Source organism: Artemia franciscana, chromosome 4 (assembly GCF_032884065.1).
Source record: "Artemia franciscana chromosome 4, ASM3288406v1, whole genome shotgun sequence".
Lineage (NCBI taxonomy): Eukaryota > Metazoa > Arthropoda > Branchiopoda > Anostraca > Artemiidae > Artemia > Artemia franciscana.
The window spans coordinates 21424428-21444109 of record NC_088866.1 but is presented as its reverse complement, the minus strand read 5'-3'; the positions used below and the strand labels follow the sequence as shown (position 1 = coordinate 21444109).

Genomic DNA, 19682 nt, shown 5'->3' with positions numbered 1-19682 from the left:
TTATAGCTATTCATATGAGCTTTTAGAATGATTTATCTCTTCACATAACTGTCAAGCTATGATCCAACCAAATTTTGATTTGAATTAGTCAAGAAGTGTGCTTTTTGGCTCTAGACTTTACACAATTTTCTTTGGGAGTGTCTGTGAAGCTTACCATTGGCTGAAAAGATTAATCTTCCTATCTTTTCGTGGCAAAAATTGGACAGGAAGGGTGAACCCTACAAGTTTTGTAGCTAATTCGGTGCTGTACTGTGCTTTGCACTAATGCTTCACTATTTGCTTTGGTGTTTTGTTCCAGCTGTTTGATCTCTCTTTGATTTGTTCCTTTTTTTTACGCTCAACTGACAAATAAGTGGTCCCTTTAAGATTTTGAAAAAAACTCAAACTAAAAAAATGGCCCAAAAATGCTGGAAAAAGTGGTACATTTTAGCGCTGTCTAAAATCTCTATTTTTTATGGCATTTGCATTTTATTTCATTATTATGTTTTCTTTTATTTTTATTTTAGATATGGTAGCTATTTCTCTGTATAGCAATGATCAGCCATTTCGAGAGTGTGAAGCACATCCTACAAAAGATCCCTTCGCTGTGTGCTTAAAAACAGAAATAAACTCTGTTCAGCATCTTCCAGCCGGCTTTGAAGCTCATGCAGTTAACAAAGTCAAGCAAGGTATGTTGAATATTGTTTGACAACGAGGTCCTCATGGTCAGCATAACTGATTACAATTACCTCTAAATCTCTAAAGTAAATCTGTTTTTACACATAGTAGAAATAGTAGGTAGAGATAGTAGATGTGCATTTTGGAAAACTTTAAGGTTGACTGAGTTATTTTTATGAAGCTTTTGGGAAGTGATTTATTTCCAAACTAAATTTCATTTTAATCTTTAATTACTACAGCTTTGAAAACGTTGCTTCTTTTGGTTTTATTTGATTGACCCTTTTTGAGTCAGTGGTGTCTCTGACCTATCTTGTGACTGGGACAAAATTTTGAACAGCGAACTACCCCCCCCCCAGTCAGCCAAAAACTGTTAGACTAAATTTTAGCAAAATTTTCATTCATCAACAATTTTTTTTTTACTAACAAAATTTTTCATCTATTTTATTCTGACTTTTCTTACTCTATACGGGAAAAGATGTGGGGAAAATGATGATTTTGGACTCGATTTGCTTATACTTACTGCCAACTGTGCACTCTACTTTATTTTAATAAGAACACAATTCCAAAAACTGCAAAATGATTATAAATGTTAGATCATTTATTTAAAATTTTGTGCCCCTATAACTTCTGCGCCCGGTGAAAGTGCCCCCTCTACCCTTTCCATAAAACTGCCTCTGGTATAAGTTCAATTCAGAATGATCGACTGAAAAAAACTGTTATGCACTTTCTCCTTTTTTTTAATGATGCATTCAATTTATTATTAATGGCAATTTCACATGATTTCATGAATGAGTCCTCTCACGGTCTCATAAGACCATAGTTTCCATACAATCAGCCCTATTACGTCAATTATAGGAAAAAGTTTTTCCTCAAAATTAGGATTCTACACGAATTTCCCCAAATTCTTGACCTATCTAGACCGTTCGTTCAGGTCCTATAATGCAGTGTCAATCTCAAGAAAAAATATTGAGCCTTTTTTCACGAGAAATACATAGATATTTAACAGTAGATTAAAGAACAGATCTTTCATTAATTCATACCTTTTGGCACTTCAGCATTTCTTAGTCAAGATCACAGTGAAGCAGGGAAGATTTTCATCAGTTATGAGGGGTCATATCAGTTAGTTTCAACCGTTCTTAAGAGCCATTTTCCTAAATTCCCGTAAATTTGTTTTCGGAATAGTAGTTACCATTCCTGAATCAGCTTCTTGATCATTTTTTTTCAAAATGGGTTTCAAATTATCGGTTTCCATTAGCCAGAGTTCGGTTGTGTCTGATGCCCTATGTTTGACGAAACAAGTCAAAGTTGCATGACATAGCCAATTAATCTATGTAGGCCTACTCTAATAATTTTGAAACTTCGATAAACAACGAAAAATCTTATAAGCTATCCAGCTGTTGCTAGAAAATGTCAGATTTAGATTTATAATTTCAAAAATATTCCAGGAGAGTGATCTGTTATTGGGGTTTCCATGTTTTTTTATGAATGAAGGGAATTTCCGTGGTGGCATTACTAATTGTGTTATAATTTCATATGGCATCTTCTATTTGTTATTCTTGTATACATCTATATTTAGTAAGTTGTAGCCCTTTTTGCTTATAAAACCGATGGTTTAGCCTAACCTATAATATGGCATCTTAAAATTCCTCCTTTACCAGATCCTTTCAAAACATGAGGATTCGAAGAAAATTCCTTGAGGATCTGTGCTTTCTAGCTCCCAGTAGCCAGACCTCTGGTAACCATTCCAGATAGTGTCTATTACAATTTTACTCGGTAAAAGAGGGTCTCCCAAAGCGTATAAGGCACCCCTTATTAGGCGCCTCCTCCTGTCCGTCTTTACAGTCAATTGGATCTGCCTGCTATTCTATAGATGACCGATTAAAAAAAGCCCAACAAAATTATAAACTTTAGTATCATGATTTACTATAATTCAGAAAATATTATAATCTCATTTTGAAATAAACGGAATAAAACCACCCAATATATACTTTGACGATATACCTGAACCTTTTGAAAATGTTAAATTTCCTTTTTTCATTATGGTGTCAAGAAATTGAAGATGTGTTTCCTGAACATGGATTCCTTGGAACTTACAAGTAACATTTGATCAGGTCAGCAAGAAAAAACTGATGTAGCTGCTCCTTCGTGCTTTTCTCAGAGGCTCGACCTTGGCTCTGGCTCCTTTAAACTGGATCCCGCTGGTGGCACAGACCAAGGTTTGTTTATAAAAGAAAATAGTTTATATGTCGTCAAAACGAATAAGAAAAATCCGTTTAGAATAGAAAATGTATTTATTGAGCAGAATAGCTTGTGAACCAACGCAATATGACTAAAGAAAACAACAGTTATAAACAGTTTAAAAGTAACTAGAACAACTATTATAACAATTTAAAACTGTTTAAAAGTAAAAAAAAGAAAATGTAAACCTGTTTGGTTTTTGTTTGGCAAGCCAAACACAATCAAAGCGATTGTAAAATAAATACTGAACACAAATCAGACGCCAGTAGAAAAACATGGCAAGCCAGAAGCCAAAGAGAGAACATGCCTGATCTTGGTTTTCCCTTTGCTTAAGTTTTATCTAAAACGACAAATAAGGTTCGGTAATATTCAAACTTAATACAAACAGAGATCATTACGAATGAATAAATGGAAACCGAAACGAATAGAAACTAAAAGGATTAGTGTCTTTAAATTTATAGATTACAGACATATATATCGATGAATAGTTAATTCTTAAATGAACAAAAATTGTCATAAGGAAGAACAGATAATTTTATCACTCTAACATTGATAAATTAAAATTGCTAAGACTTCTAGGAATTAACGTAAGTAGGAATCAACGTAGTAGGATAAGTAGGATATATATATATATATATATATATATATATATATATATATATATATATATATATATATATATATATATATATATATATATATATATATATATATATATATATATATATATATATATATATATATATATATATATATATATAATATTAATTGATTGACACCCTCTGTACAAAAAGTGCACCATAGAGGAGCTAATGAAAAAAGAGAAAAGAAAAGCAAAAAACACTCACGTATCAACCCAAAAAAGAGAAAAAACATGAACTGTAGGTCGAACACTAGTGATATATATTTAGTTCAGAATGCACGCAAGAGGAAAATCAACAATTCTTGTGCAACGCTCTTGGAATTTGGTGGCGAGTATATATATATATATATATATATATATATATATATATATATATATATATATATATATATATATATATATATATATATATATATATATATATATATATATATATATATATATATATTGATCAAGATATAAAACATACTTTTCAAAATGCACTTCGTATTTGGTTTGGGTTTGTTTATTTATTCTCTGTAACTTGCATTCGTTTTATTCGAGTTATTATGCAACTGTATTTCTGATCGTTTTAGGTTTCATATGGCTTTTAATGTTCTTTGAAAAACAGCTTTTGGAGATACCTTTTTTGGAATTAGTAATGCTAAAAAGTGAATTTAGTCCTCCGCCTTTCACTCTACACTTGTACCTATACAGGAACGGCTGTGCCCCTTAACTTTTTATGCTTTCTCACAACTTGAACACGGGTTCTAGGCCCCACCTAAATCACTTCATCAACTTGCCCCATTGTCAGTCGAATTCACACCATTTTAAATGAAAATTTTGAATATCTTTACAACTTCCCATCCTGAGCTTTAAGATCAAAATAGGTCTTGTGAAATAAGAACCTGATGAATTTGTGAAATAAGAGTATAATTATATTTCATTTTGTAGATTAAATTTAATAATTTAATATGATTTAATATTTAGTGGATAGTTCGATATCAATATCTAAGTAATTGTTGTTGTCTTTCCCGTCTCTTTCTTTAACCTTTAAAATCATACCTTTATCTAATTTTTTCAAGATCAGCTGCTTTAGAATCAAAACGCTTAGGTACGAATAGATCAATCATTTCACTTTTAAAATCAATAGTGATAACTATTTTCTTTCCATATTTAGTTGTAACACATTTCATTGCTTTAATCGTGTATTCCATTCCAATATTTAAATCTTCTTTCCTAATAGTTTTATTATATTTGTTTTCCATTTTTATTTCACTTTAAAGTTTCTTCATTTATTGGTAAATAATCTTATCAAACAAATTTGCAAATCGAAAACGATTTATGTATTAACATGTAATTTACTATCTATGACCTCCATGATTGCTTTTCTTTCTGAAAATATAACGCAGTAAATGTTATACGGACTAGCAGGTACTCGTTCCAATGAAAGTTTAATTTTTATATCAGCAGTTGATCCACATCAATAAATATTCAATTCATGCTTTGAAACATCAAAATAAAACAAAGGATATACTGTTTTAAAATCATTTTAACTTACAAATGTGAATATCGTTGAAAAGCGTTAGAATAATCTTCATTAGCATCACTTAAATCATATTTAAAATATTCTTGTGGATATTTATATCCATTTGCTCTCACTTCAGTTCTATCAGTGTTCGTATGGTCAAACATCATATTGTTTAGCGTGTAACTCTTATCTTTTTCAGATTTCTGTAACACAACAACAATTTCAGTCGTATTATAGCGTTCACTGACTACCCTCCTTTTAGTTCTTTATCCGTTTTATTATCATTTTTATAGCTATTACACCCTTCCCATCTTAATTCAAATGAGCCGCCCTTTCCTACTCCAGCTTTTAATTGTTCCACATTCTTCGTAAGTCCAGATTCTTAATGAGTCGCTATAAGAAAACTGGGATCACTGGTAACGTCTATGATAAATGCATTACATCTACTTTAAAATTTTGAGTTCCAGATTCTATAATCATATTCGTAAAATTGTTTGTTTTTTATATAATTTTATGTGTAACACCTCCAAAAACATGATTAATGTCTTCACAAAGTCGAAACATAATGTACTTTCCATAATAATGAAAGAACCGAGCGTGCTGAACCTGAAAGAACCTCAACACACCTATTCCATTTTAATTAAAAAATCAACGGACTCGTTCGAGGCCTTTGGCCTCGACCTCATTTTGAAAAAACGAATATATTGGAAAATTTTCCATTATAATGGATGTTTTCCATTATAATGGAATAACCGTGCTGAACCTGAAAGAACCTCAACACACCTATTCCATTTTAATTAAAAAATCAACGGACTCGTTCGAGGCCTTTGGCCTCGACCTCATTTTGAAAAAACGAATATATTGGAAAATTTTCCATTATAATGGATGTTTTCCATTATAATGGAATAACCGTGCTGAACCTGAAAGAACCTCAACACACCTATTCCATTTTAATTAAAAAATCAACGGACTCGTTCGAGGCCTTTGGCCTCGACCTCATTTTGAAAAAACGAATATATTGGAAAATTTTCCATTATAATGGATGTTTTCCATTATAATGGAATAACCGTGCTGAACCTGAAAGAACCTCAACACACCTATTCCATTTTAATTAAAAAATCAACGGACTCGTTCGAGGCCTCTGGCCTCGACCTCATTTTGAAAAAACGAATATATTGGAAAATTTTCCATTATAATGGATGTTTTCCATTATAATGGAATAACCGTGCTGAACCTGAAAGAACCTCAACACACCTATTCCATTTTAATTAAAAAATCAACGGACTCGTTCGAGGCATTTGGCCTCGACCTCATTTTGAAAAAACGAATATATTGGAAAATTTTCCATTATAATGGATGTTTTCCATTATAATGGAATAACCGTGCTGAACCTGAAAGAACCTCAACACAACCATTCCATTTTAATTCAAAGTCAGTGAACGCTATAATACAACTGAAATTGTTGTTGTGTTACAACAATTCCAAATAATCGTGGTAATGCTAAATACATACTAACCATGTGACTTCCTTTTGTTTTATCCAATCCTTTAAATAGACCACTATTAAAAATGTTATTTCGTTTTGTTGTACTGGTTCCGCCACCTGCTGCAACAGGTGTAAAAGTGCTTTCAAACTCGGTTTCTGTTTGAAATTACCGAGGACTTTACCGAAAGTTCGAGGTTTAAAATTTTCCAGTACACATTAAATTGTTGGATTTTAATTGGAAGTGGTTGAAGAAGCTCCCAAAAAATGTGGTAGACCCAAGAAAATACAAGTAGAAGTGTTTAAAGTACCTAAACACCGTGGAAGACCCAGGAAAGTTCTTGAAGCTGAGATTATACAGTTCAAACAGTGCGAGTCGAAGTATCGGGTGGCAACCGATGATCAGTCAATCGCTTGACCAATTCGACTATGCTGGCCTGTAAAAAGAGCTTTTACATTTTTTGTGTGTTTGATTTCAAATATGTAATCACTAAAAATTTTACCGGCTACTGCACTTGAACCCATAACCTTCAAGTTCCGGGTCAATCGCTTAAACCAGTTCCACTAACCAATACTTGTTTAGGGTTATATGCTAATGGGATGTTAATATATAAATTATTTTCGATTTGCAAATTTGTTTTATAAAATTATTTACTAATTAATGAAGAAACTATTAAGCGAAATGAAAATGGAAAATAAATATAATCGAACTATTAGAAAAGAAGATTTAGATATTGGAATGGAATACACGATGAAAACACGATTAAAGCAATGAAATGCGTTATAATTAAATATGGAAAGAAAATCGTTATCATTATTGATTTTAAAGGTGAAATTGTTGATCAATTTGCACTTAAGCGTTTGATTCTAAAGCAGCTGATCTTGAAAATAAATTTAAAAAACAGATAAAGGTATGATTTTAAAAGCTATAGAAAGAAAAGGGAAAGATAATAACAATTATTTAGATATTGATATCGAACTATCCACTAAATATTAAATTATATTAAATTCTTACATTTTGTCAGTAGTATAGGAAAAATGGATATTTTATTTACTAAATGGAATATAATACTCTTTTCACAAATTCATCAACTTCTTATTTCGCAAGACCTGTTTTGATATTAAAGCTTAGGATAGAAAATTGTAAAAATGTTTGAAATTTTAATTTAAAATTGAGAGAATTCAATTGAAAGTGTGGTAAATTGATGGGTTGATCTAGGTGAAGCCTAGAACCCGTGTTCATATTGTGAAAAAGTATAAAAATGAGACCAACCCTTATTTTCAAGGACCTATTTTCATGTTGAATGTAGGGATGGAAAATGTTCAAAATATGCAACATTTGATGTTAAAATGATGTAAAATGAACTGAAAATGATGTGAATTGAATCGATGAAAAAGATCGGCAATTACTTGCCGATGAAAAAGATCGGTAGAATCGGCAATTATTATACTGCTGCTACTGACCAGATTTTTTTGACTTATTGAAAATGTATGTCTCAATATCTAGGGCGGGATCAGTTCGTTGTTTTTGATTGTTTTCAGTGAAAGTGCAAAAAAGACGTTTTCTTATTGAAAACCAAAAAATTGAAGATTTTTCGTTTGGTTGTTTCAAAATATAAAAAGTCTACTATTTAGTTTTTACTACTGAGTTTTTATTTTGTATTAATACTGTCTTGAATGACAATCACCAGTTTTAACCTATCACTGTGCAAAGGGAAACTTTATGGCAGAGGGGGGTTTTCCCTTGTAAGAATACTGCCAAAATTGGTCGTCATCTTAATTTAAATGAATTAAAATAAGAACAGCTAATACTGCAGGCTAATTTAACAAATAAGGTTATTTTGGAATGAGATAATTGCTAACTTACTTAATATAATTCGGGCACAATATTTTCTGCTTCACATGATGCTGTAATATGACCAGGTAAGAAACAAAATCGCTTTTTGGGCAAACTTTTTTTAATGTTCGAAAAGTTCAAAGTTGGGTTACATAAATGAAAAGTCAGATATTTTCAGGAATTGATGTCTCAGCGGATTCCTGATAGTTTTATTCAACTTGCTATTGTTTCCTCTAAATATAAAAGAAGTAATGTCCGGAAAGCGATTGTTTGCGGTGTTCGTTGTTCGATCGAAGAGTTGTTCGTCCGGACACAGTTCGGTATTCGAACGAATGTGTATGCTTTGGAAAAGTTCAGTGATTAATTTAACTCATCTTTGCCTATGACATAGAAAAATAAGGTCTTAGTTCTTGGCTAACACAGATGCTGACACAGGAGCAATATCTGATTTTCGTGGCAACTTACTTGCCGACTTCAAAAAATAAGGTTGTCTTGTTGAACAATTGTTCAAGTTAGAAAATTCAATTTTTACCAGGCAATTGAAATTTTTCAGCAATTTTTTCTAAATTACTGCAACAACTATGCCAACTGATGGCTAGATTTGTCGCTCATTTTCCGATTCTCAAATACCCCCTGTCGCAGCAGTTTGTTCCTAGGTGAACTTAGAGTAAGATCGAACGCCCAATAAATCTAATGTTTTATCCAAAGAATGTTATTCAGTTTTCTTGATTTTTCCGACTAACTGCACCTAAATCTTAGTTTGGACCGAATGGTTAAGGATTGTTTCTAAGTGTGCAGATCAGCAATGAATCGGAGTCTTTTCGACATGACTTTAAATGATAGCGTCGTATCAGTTGAATCAATCAATAAAACTATTTAAACGCTTAAAACTGTTCATTCATATAACCATGAAAAATGATAAAACCATAGGTAAAAACATTAGTGTTAAGCCAAGACGATAAAACCTAGGGTTACTATTCCTAAGGAAGATATAATGGTGCTTTTGGCATTACTTTTTCAGCCATCTGGTAGGAAAATATTATTTTTGGCAATCTGCTTATGTGTTTGAACATGACTAGTTTTCTTTAGTACATTGTCTCGTAAAATCGGAGTATCTTGATTTCCTCTTTCGTTGGTTTATCTTTAGGTTAAAGGCTATTTTCAAAAGATTAAGGGAAGTTTTAACAGAAACTTTTACCCCCAGTTGTAAACAAACACATTCTGAAGATATTCATGTATCTTAATGTAAATAGTAATTGTATTACTTTTCTTTTTATTTTTTTTTGTCTTTTTTTCTGGTTATATGCGGAATTTAGACAGAACCCCATGGGAGGCGTTTGGAGTATGAATATTTTCAATCCTAACAAATCCTTTTTTGAAGGTTTCAGCCTTCCTTTCAAAAGTTTTTAAAATACTATAGCTCATCTCTAAGATTTTTAATTTTTCTATATTCAACACGAAAAATAAATAAATTATTGATTATTAAATAAATGATTATTAAATAAATAAATTATTGATTAAATTATTGATAAATAAATTATTGAATAAATAGATAATTATTGGCTTTGAAATCCTAGTCTAGTAGCCCTTCCAGTTCTTTGCCCCATATCTGAAAAATCATGAATGTGAAAGCTTCTTTTTGCTTTTTTTTTCATTACATTACTGTTAAATGTTTTTTTCTTTTTCCTTGCTTACAATTAATTGTTTTTGTTGCTGTGTTGTTTTGTTCTTTTTGTCAAACATTAACAATTACTTTCTAAAAAGAAGATATCGTCTGATTGATATTATCCTCCGCTCATGTAGAGCCTCCAGACTCTCTAAAGTTTTTCACAGGAATACCCAAATTTTGAATTCTAGATTTTGAATATCTTATTTTTTTGTAGTTACATAAAATGAGGAGAACTAAGATTAGTTAAGGCTTGTGTTCCCTGTGAAACGTGAAATTTTGTACCAAAAATTATATCATTAGTTTATGTTCTCTATTAAACATAAAATTTTGTTAAACATACAAAACATTGCAGCATTGGATTTATTAGTTTTAGTCTGATCCATTTACCGAGTCAGAATTATAACGTTACGCTAGAATTATGATTTTTTCTAGCAAAATAATCTAAACTTATTGAAAACTATTAAACATTCCTATTTTTGCATGTTTTTCTTACCTTTGCATTGTATTTTTCATTCTTGAAAAGTACAGAGCAAATTTAAAAAATAGAGTCCTGTAAATGGACAAAGCTGAATCTCAGCTATCGGTTGATATTGAAACTGTTGCCAAGCGTCAAAACATAAGAAGCGTAGTACTGCGCCAAAAAAAACTTCCAAATTTTTTTTAAGGAAATATTAAAGTCGAAATAATAAAAATTGATACCAGTTATTTCACAAAAACTTTATCTAGGCATAATACAAGAAGAGGCTTTTGAAACTTACGGGACATTTGTAAATATTTAACCGTATTTGTTTGCACAAAATTGTGCCAAAACAGGTACTTACTTCCTTATGGGGAAATACATCTTTACTGGCTCGACCACAAAACTTTTTGCAGTTCTTCTTAGAGTTTAAAAAATTCTTGTATAAATTTGTGCTCTGATAACAAAGTAGCTTATTTTTTTTGAATCTCAGAAATAAAATTGAAACCGTCGTTTCATTTTAACTAAAATGAGTGCTATTTAAAAAGTTTATTTTTACAGTAAAAAGTTTAATTGGTGGTGTTGTATGAATTTTTTTTTCGTTTTTGTTTAGAATTAGACAATTGCCATCATCCTCAATTTCTTACTCTTTGTACTAGAACAAGGCATATTTTCAACAATTTCGTATGTTTTTTCCATAAATGAGCTAGGAAAAAATTGTTCGTAAAAAAAATCTAAAAAAAAGACTTAAGTTAAATCAAACAAATAATTTGAGCCCACAAAGCAAACATTGACATAAAAACTTAAAAAAAGAAGAAATTGGCCGGTCATAGTAGCCCTGATTTTACTATAATCACTGTCTTCCGAGAGAGTCCTTATTCCACATAACTTGTTTCTTTTCTCGATATATATTCTGATTCAAATTATTATTTCTACCTATACTACGCTCTACAAGCTATAAACTATATTACGATTACTTTTTTAGCTTCAAAAGTCCATCTGAATGAAGTCGTTAAAAATTTATTTGATGAAAGTGACATTGATGATGAAGAAGGTGATTTTTCTGACGAAGACAATTTGTGGCTGCCAAAGGGAGGCCTCGATCTAGATGAGGAGAATGAATAGGATGAGGAAGAAACGCTGATGAGGAGAGGACTGAAGAAACCAGGTGTCTTGTGTTCTTCCTCCCAGAACAATAGTTTCAGCATACTTTTTGAAGATGAAAATGTGCTAAAGTTTAGTCCTCATGCGCGGGTAAGGAATCAGCAGTCTCTAACGTGGCAAAATGGAGTGAGAGATTTTTCGGAATTCCATGGCTCAAGTTTTGAGGTTCCTGTATTTGAAAATCATAATGATTGGGATCCTGTCCAATTTTTTACACAGTATTTTCCGGATTCTTTTTTTTTTAATGGCATTCTGTATGAATCTAGAAAGTGTCTTTGAAACTGGCAAGTCTGTTTGTGATACTGGCTCTGAGTTAAAGGTTTTTACTGGAATAAATATTGTAATGGGATGTCTTAGATATCCAAGGATTGGAATGTACTGGAGCTCAAGACTGCGGACACCTTTAGTTACTGAGAAAATGACAAGAAACCGTTTTTTTCAGCTTAGAAATCGTCTAAAATTTGAAATTGCCTCTGAAATAGCAACGGAAAGTAAAGAAAATGATCAGCTATGGAAGGTGCGTCCACTCTTTGACACTATAAGGGAGGTATGTTTAGAACTTCCACGACCAAAATTTGTGTCTGTTGATGAACAAATGATTCCTTTGTTTGGATGTGGTTCAGTACGGCAACATGATCCAAACAACCCCAAGCCATTGGCTTTGAAAAATATTGTTGTTTCTAGTTCTGACGGACTGGTTCTTGACTTCAACATTTATCAAGGTACAACAACCTTTAATCCTGGAATGTTGAAGTTAGGTTATAGTGCTGCTTCTGTCCAAACCTTGTCCAAGTCCTTGCGGCTGGGGGAAAGGTGGTGTTGAGTCTTATGAGCCACCGCGAAAACGTAAGCCCATTCCATCCGAGCACGTTCGATCGTGTCAAGCCCTCCATCTTCCTTAATATAATGCCGCTCTTAAGAATTCGATGAGGTGCCGTTCAGTTGGGTGTCCTGGCAAATCCAAAATATATTGTATATATTGCAAAATTTATCTATGTCTCAATTCTAATCAGAATTGCTTCCACTCATTTCATGAGCAGAAACGGGTGTGAAGAAATGTGATTCAAGTGCTTCAATATTTTAGCTTACTTTTTACGTGCGTTGTAATTTTTTCTTCTTCTAAAAAAATAATTAAGAAAATACAGTTTTTCTGTTGGAAGTAAAGAGGGAAGATAAAACTAAAAATGAGCAAAAATTAGTGCTTCGCAGTTTGTGCAATGTTAGATCAAATTAACTGACTCGTAATATTTCCTGGAATTTTAGAACTCTGCAAAACTTTTGTGTACTAAAAACCCAAAATTTACGCTACAAAAGACGATTAGAAGAAGAAAATAAATGCCCTCCAGGAAATCAAAGACTAATTTATAAGGCTTTAAGTTTTCTTTTACCGGTCATAAAATCAGTAAGCTTGTAGTATAAATTTTTAATTCTCACAAAACCTCAAATAGGATTTGTTTTTAGTAGAGCGCTAGTTTTTTCAGAATATATAGATGTTGGGAACTATTTCTAGCAAGTTTATTTGAAAAGTATTGCAGATGTATGTTGTGTACGCTACGAAGTAGTTATTTTTGTTCTTGTTAAGTTTCATCTTCACTCTTTTGGTTCATAAGAAAAACTTAGTTATTTCAGTTATTTTTTTTTCGCTTTTAGGTTCTTAAAATATACACAATAAATCTAGCCCAAATGTTTTTTTTGTTTTTTTTGAGACGATGAAACTAAAGAAGTCACATGAGTTTAAATAGGGCATTGTACATATATATGTTTTACATCACATTCCTCTTACACTTTCCCTAAGAAAGTCTTGAATTTTGTCAAATAGAAAGTCCAAGGGATATATTGTCATCGGTATCTTCAAGAAGTTGAAGATAAAAACTACCATTATTTATGAAATACGAATTTTAAATACAGAGTTAGTATAATTTACAAGAATCCAATTTAGGAGTAATATAATTTAATCCAAAAAAATAGAGCTTATCATAAGAAAGTATACCTTCGTTATTTTGCTTTTTGGACTTCAAAATTTTATCACAACTAAAATTGTTTGAAAAAAATAAATAAATAAAAACAAAAAGAGAATTGAGCAAAAGATTCAAAATTTAATAATTACAAGCTGCAGTTTAAGGCCTAAGAACACGCATCCATGATCTTTGTTCTGACAAGAAACACAAAATTCCACAGTTTTGCAGATAGGAGTTGGAAACCTTATGAGAAGGGTTCACGACATTTCTGATGGGGTTCGGGCTCTTTTTTAAAAGTGCTATAATTTTCTTTTTGTAATAAATTTTTTACTGATTTTAGGACCATTTTTCGATACGGTTGCCCCTGGGGAAAAATAATGATCAAATAATAATAAACACGCATCCATGATCTTTGTTCTGACAAGAAACACAAAATTCCACAGTTTTGCAGATAGGAGTCGGAAACCTTATGAGAAGGGTTCTCTGACATGCTGATTCTGATGGTGTGATTTTGATTAGGATTGATTGACTTTGTGAGGTTGTTTCCCCCCTTTTTCAAAAATCGGATAAATATTCTCAGGTTCGTTGCTTTTGGTTAATAACATTAAACTTTATGGATTTTATATATTTGGAATCAAATAAAGAGTCAATTCTTTTGAGACATCTATTGCTATCACAATACTGTTTTTAGAGTTCCGGTTACTATTTGGCCGAGTTACGCCTTGCTTACAGTTAGGTACCACAGTTTTGCAGATAGGAATTGGAAACCTTATGAGAAGGGTTCTCTGATATGCTGATTCTGATGGTGTGATTTTGATTAGGATTGATTAACTTTGTAAGGTTGTTTCCCCCTTTTTCAAAAATCGGATAAATATTCTTAGGCTCGTTGCTTTTGGTAATTAACATTAAACTTTATGGATTTTATATATTTGGAATCAAATAAAGAGTCAATTCTTTTGAGACATCTATTGCTATGACAATACTGTTTTTAGAGTTCCGGTTACTATTTGGCCGAGTTACGCCTTGCTTACAGTTAGGTACCACGCACTGTTTGACTCAAGATAAATAAATAAAAGTGGTTAGTGCTATGTATAAGAATACCATTGCTTCGGCTAATATAGGAAATGAGCTTAGTAGTTGAGGTTAGGTTAGTGAGTAATCCGATGGAAACAAGAATCAGCTGAGCAGGGAATCAAATGGGGAAGCAAAAGTCCTGGCCTTAGATTGTGCTGAGGACTTAAGCATTCTAGTTGAAAATAGTAGCAATATGAATGGACTTGTAGAGATTTTCCTAGTCCAGGATGCAAGAATAGGTTTCAAAATTAATCTTAATCAATTGGATCTAGAGTAATGTTCTAGAGTGATGTTTTGAATCTAGAGAGAGAGTCCAAATTAATTGGAATCTAGAGTGTTGACAGTACCCGACTGTCAGAAAAATAGCTGTACGAAAAATGCGGTTCAATTTGTCTTTCTTAGGGCTATAAGGAAAGATAGGTTGAGATGGCTAGAGCACGTTCTGCGGATGAAGGACATACATTGTCAAAGATTGTCCTTGTCGGCCAACCTTCTTGGAACATATGATAAGCACATATGTCGCCTCGAATGGGGTGGATGTCGTAAGAAAAGATTGGAGGGAAATGTGAATTACCTGGAAGAGTGTGATGAGAAAGGCTTTGAATAGATTGAGGTGGAAGAGAAGCGTGCGTTGATGAGATGGCCTCGTTCGGTTTGGTGCTGTAGTGGGTTGTCAGTAGTACTAATTTTACGTTTTATTCTTCCCTTGCCTTTCCATTCCGGACTTAAAGTACACTTTTTGGGTGTCATAGAACATTTTATGACGACTTCATAAAATCTAATTTATTAAAAGATATAAAACTAGATTTTAAAAGAGCTCTTACACAGCTCTTTATGATGTTTTAGTGAAAATAAAGATAAAAAAAAGTAAAAGTACATATAGAAATCTTTTCTCTAGACAGTTTTTTTTAATGTATTTTTAAATTCGACCGAAGTTCACTCTTTCCTAGGTTACATCTTTCGCTGTGACCACGATGAGTTTATGGTGAAAAGTCAGTAAGTGCGCACTGCAAGTTGTGTCAAATTGGTTGGACTTTCAGAAATGGGAGAAGAGGGGTTTTGAAAGATGTTTAAAATGTAAGTAGCGGCAATGAGCTGTTTTATAGCTATGACTGTTATTTCTTGTTGTCACTTTGTCCATTGGTCGTGAATAAAGATGGGTAGTGTATAAGAAGCTTTGTGCTAATTCTTGGTGCTATTTACATAAATGTAAATACTTTGAGAAAAGTAAAATACTGTATATTATAATGTTTATTTAAAACAATAAATATAGAATATTATTGATGAACCAACATACTGAACAGTAAATAGTAGTCAGAAAATTTTAAAAGTGTTATATATATTTTTCGATGCATAAGTTATCAAGTCTCGACATATTTCCAGAAACTTGCCAGTTTAATTGGTTCTTCTTGCAAATTATTACCGAATATTCAATGAAAACGCTTAAAAGAGCCTTTGTATGAAGCCAAAGGTGTTCCGTGTGCAATTTCGGATGTGCTAGTTTTTTATCGAAGTTCATGGTAAACTTTGTCGACATTTTCCGTCAACTATTGAATGTTCGTTGTAGTACTTAAATTTTGCATTTCCGACTTTTATGCAAAATTGAAATATATTTATAATTTACTTTTCTAGAAATACTTGCACTTGTATTTTTAACGACCCTCTTTAATATCTGCCTGTTGAAAACGATTACCAAAAATTGTTAAAACTGTTTTGAAACAATCGTAAAAACTTACTTATCTCAGCAAAAGAAGTGCATTACTTCTCTTTGGTGCTATATGTTTTAAGTTCCCATATTTTAGTGCACTAGTCTTTTCTTCTGCTCCACTGCTGCTCTTTCTTAGTCGATTAAAAATCTGGAGGTATAAAATATCCTATATTAGGGCTAAAATATATATTTGGAGTTTTAGTAGCATTTTTGCTGGATCAAGAAGAGGTCTGAGGCAGATAGCGGTTAAACGTGGCGTACGCCACATGTTAATTTTCACTTGAAAAGTTTTTTTGAAGAAATAAATAATTAATTAGTTATTTTTATTCTACTAATTCTATTAATTAATATTTTATGATTAATACATATTAAATAATAAAAAAATCTTAGGTCCGTTTTCCAGTTTTCACTTTAAACGGCATAGTTGAGCTTCCCCACGCACACTGCATTTTATGAAAAATATTCTTCTTAGTTAGTCTTACATTGTTCAATGTTTACCTTTCTTTTCACTCATTTATATATTCATTTTTATTCTTCAGAAAACTCACATGCAAAACATAACGTACAAACTACAACGCTATTAGAGATGATAATATATCATCTATGTAACAAAGCAAACACCAATACAATGAACCCTTATAGTAAAATAAATGAAAAAACATGATTTTTTTAACTGAAAGTAAGGAGTGACATTAAAACTTAAAACGAACAGAAATTATTCTGTATATGAAAGGGTCTGTCCCCTCCTCAACGCCCCGCTTTTTACGCCAAAGTTTGACTCTCTTTCACAGCTCTACTTTTTAAAATAATAATAAATCCCTCTCCAGATTTCGGAACCTAAAAGGAAGGAAGAAAAATCGATAAATCTAACTCATAGTTACATAAAAAATAAATAAATATAAAAATTAATGTACATAAATATTGTTAAGCATAATGTTCAAGCTAATTGTTAATTTATTTATTCCTTATTTATTGCAGCAACCGTTTCCCGATGAAGAATTGCAAGGTGAAGTGTCTCCTTCAAGAAGAGCTAAACCAACTAATCCCAAAACCCTCCTCCTTCCAAAGAGAAAAAAAACGTCTGCCAGATTCCACTAACCAACTAGTGATGTTAGCTACAGCATGTTTCAATGAACCTCAGACAGAAGAGAATATTCTAGCTCAAGGTTGGGCTATGAAAATGAAGAAGCTACGCCCAGACCAAAAACTATTTGCCGAAAAAATTATTAATGATACCCTTTTTGAAGCGGGGTTGTGCAACCTGACGAGAGAAAGAGCGCAATTTGAAGTGTACCAACGGCGGTCACCCTTGTCAACCTCATTGACATCGCCTCAATCTAATTATTCACGTTACAATTGGCAATACCATCCCTATCCTCCTTCCAACGTCCTCATGACTTCCCCTTGTCGTCTAGCTGACCGTCCTTCCACCTCAGCTTCACAACCCACACAATTTGAAAACGCAGAAAATACTGTTGAGTTTGCTTCGAAATTTAGCTCTATGTGAGTCGAGTTAAAAAATTGAAAAAGTTTTGCAACGATTTCTTTTAGTTTTTGGCTCTTTATTTGAATTTTTAATTGCTTTTTTTATCTAGTTTAATAATTCACGTGACTTAATTTCATTTTTTCATATTTTTGTAGTGTCTTTGTTTATTTGAATTTTGTATTACTTTTTTATTAAATTTATCACCTCAAGTTTTATAATTTATTTTTGTCATGTTTTTGTAAAACAAATATTACCTCCTTAACCGGCGAACCTAGTAGGCATTTGAAAAAAATACCTAACTATTAAAAAAATCGTTTAACATCTTGGGAAATAATTTATTCACAATATCACAAACAAATTTTCCTTCCAATTTCAATATTACTGAGCTAAAAAAAAAGAAAAAGAAAAAAAAAGAAAAAAAGCGTAAATATATTTGATAAAATGTATTCATGTGTAACGAAGTGAGGATAAGGTATATACAGCGGAATTTTAATTCTAGGAGGGGGAGGGGAGTAGAAAAGCAACTTAAATTTCAAGATCTATAAGGAGAGTTTACGAGACAGAGCCCCCATACCCGTCTGCGTACATGGCAGGGAACAAAATAATAAAAATTTTTTATTGAAACTGCTTCCATTGAAGTTATTCTTGTAAAAACTAAATTTAATAGCAAATATGTAATCATATTTGGTACTAGCTCTTTCAATTTTCAATCGAATGGCCCAACTTGAAGTTTCTAAGACAGCTCCCTCTATACGAAGTGCCCTGGTTTAAACAAACAAAAATAAATAAATAGTACATTGTGCCCACATTGCTCTTTACCTAGGCAGCGCTATTGCACTGCCTATGATATGCCCAATCAGTTCCGCATGGCTATTAATAAAAAAAATCGTCTGTCGTGATATCTTGGGACATAGTTGATTCATAATACTGCAAACAAATTTTCCTTTCAATTTCAATGCTACTGAGCTATAAAAAAAAAGGAAATATATTTGATAAAATGTAATCATGTGTTACAAAGTCAGGATAAGGCATATACAGTGGAATTTGAATTGTAGGAGAGAGAGTGGGAATATAACTTCAAAATATCCCACAAAAATAGAGAAAAGCAATTCAAATTTCAAGAGCTATAAGGAGGGTTTACGAGACAGAGCCCCTTTAAGCTTAGTAAGATAGCTGAAAGCTGTTGAGAATCCTAAATACGGGTCTGGGTGTTTACCCCCCGTAAAATACCTTCCTTCGCGCAAAATTACCTCTGAGGAAAATTCCCCAATACGTACAATTGAGCAGCCAAAGAGAAAGCACAAAATAGGTACCTCAAAATGTCGATCAGAGGTCCTAAGGGGCAACAAAAGGACCAAATGGCAAAAATAGTTTAAGGACAGCGGCTGTTTGGTCTCCAGTAGCTTTCAACTTATAAAATAAGGACTAAAACTTTCCAATTCAGATCGAGCAAGCATCTTCTTCAATTTCTGCGACCATTAGACAGAGATTGGTATGAGGAAGGGACATTCTCCCTCCTATACGAAATAAAATCTGCTTTTTTTGGGGTTTAATGTTAATGAAGATAAAAAAAGAAACTGGTTGAAAGTAAATAAAAATAAGAGAAAGAAATAGTACATATTAATTGTGAGATGAACGTAGATCCGACATACCTTACAGCTCATAGAATGTTCTTCCTGTTCTTCCAACCTTTTTTCAAGTATGAGAAAATACATACAAGTATGGAAAAAATCGAGAAAGAAACAAAATTATCATCCCCCTATATTTTTAAAATATGTATGCCCCTCCCAAATATTTTG

At 32.3% G+C, this 19682-nt stretch overlaps 2 long non-coding RNA genes across 5 annotated transcripts in view; one reads left to right on the top strand and one right to left on the bottom strand.

Moving 5' to 3' along the window:
- Positions 1-19682, bottom strand: part of LOC136026143 (uncharacterized) — a 99901-nt gene that overhangs the window by 53739 nt on the left and 26480 nt on the right. The window contains exons 5-6 of one of the 4 annotated variants that reach the window (XR_010617215.1): positions 16426-16545; positions 2622-2855 (exon numbers count right to left, since the gene is read on the bottom strand). This is a non-coding gene — a long non-coding RNA (uncharacterized LOC136026143). Of the gene's footprint in view, positions 1-2621; positions 2856-2929; positions 3236-6298; positions 6968-16425; positions 16546-19682 lie in introns of those variants that run through there. The other 3 variants (XR_010617213.1, XR_010617214.1, XR_010617216.1) reach the window with 3 other exon arrangements.
- On the top strand, positions 511-18085 carry LOC136026144 (uncharacterized). Its single transcript, XR_010617217.1, has 4 exons — positions 511-668; positions 11479-11747; positions 15640-15766; positions 17376-18085. It is a non-coding gene; the product is annotated as an uncharacterized LOC136026144 (long non-coding RNA).